This window comes from Petaurus breviceps, unplaced genomic scaffold, assembly GCF_028583685.1.
Source record: "Petaurus breviceps papuanus isolate PSGF00001 unplaced genomic scaffold, PetGlider_PUasm1.0 184, whole genome shotgun sequence".
NCBI lineage: Eukaryota > Metazoa > Chordata > Mammalia > Diprotodontia > Petauridae > Petaurus > Petaurus breviceps.
In genome coordinates this window covers 8,463,872-8,464,913 of record NW_027185793.1, presented here as the reverse complement: position 1 = coordinate 8,464,913, position 1,042 = coordinate 8,463,872, and the positions used below count along the sequence as shown (strand labels likewise).

Below are 1,042 nucleotides of genomic sequence, written 5' to 3'. Positions count from 1 at the left end.
CCAACATTACACTTCTGTTTTGGGGACAAAAAGGAGCAAAGCATGAAGCAGGAGGAAAACAGTGAAGTCAGAACTCCTGCATGAAAAGCTTCCAAGGAAAATATGAGTTGGTTACAGGCGATAGAGGACTTCAAGAAGCAGATAAGAGAAGTGGAGGGAAAATTGGGAAGAAAAATGAGAACAATGCAAGAAAATTATGAAATAAGAGTCAACAGCCTGACTGAGGAAAATAAGAGTTTAAAAAACAGACTGACTCAAATGGCAAAAGAGGCTGAAAAAGACAATGAGGAGAAGAATGCCTTAAAAAGCCAAATTTACCAGATGGAAAAAGAATCTCAAAAGCTCAATAAGGAGTATCATGGCTTCAGAATTAGACTGGAGCAAATGGAAGCTAACAACTTTATGAGAAACCAAGATGCTTTTAAACAGATAAAAACAAATGAAAGAACAGAAGGCAATGTGAAATATTTCATGGGAAAAACCACTGACCTGGAAAATAGATCCAGGAGAGATAATTTAAAAATAATTGGACTACATGAAAGCTATGATCAAAGAAAGAACCTAGAAATTATCCTCCAAGAAATTCTCAAGGAAAACTGCCCTGATATTTTAGAACCAGAGGGCAAAATAGAGCTTGAAAGAATACACTGATCACCTCCTAAAAAAGATCACAAAAAGAAAACTCCTAGGAATATTACAGGTTCTGAAATTCCCAGTTCAAGGAGAGAATATTACAAGGAACCAGGAAGAAACAATATGAATATTGTGGAAACACAATCAGGATAACCCAGAATCTGGCAGCTTCTACACTGAGGGATCGAAGGACTTGGAATATGATATTCTGGAGGGCAAAGGAGCTGGGATTAAAACCGAGAGTCACCTACCCAGCAAAACTGAGTATCATGTTTCAGGGGAAAATATAGTCATTCAGTGGAATAGAGGATTTTCAAGCATTCTTGCTGAAAAAAACAAAGTTGAACACAAAATTTGACATTGATATACAAGAAGCAAGAGAAGCATGAGAAGGTAAACAGGGAAAAGA

The 1,042-nt window shown here is 36.9% G+C and overlaps 1 long non-coding RNA gene across 1 annotated transcript in view; it reads left to right on the top strand.

The window, feature by feature from the left end:
• The window catches only part of LOC138161324 (uncharacterized), a 267,677-nt gene that overhangs the window by 99,957 nt on the left and 166,678 nt on the right, over positions 1-1,042 (top strand). The gene's annotated exons all lie outside the window — the stretch shown is intronic.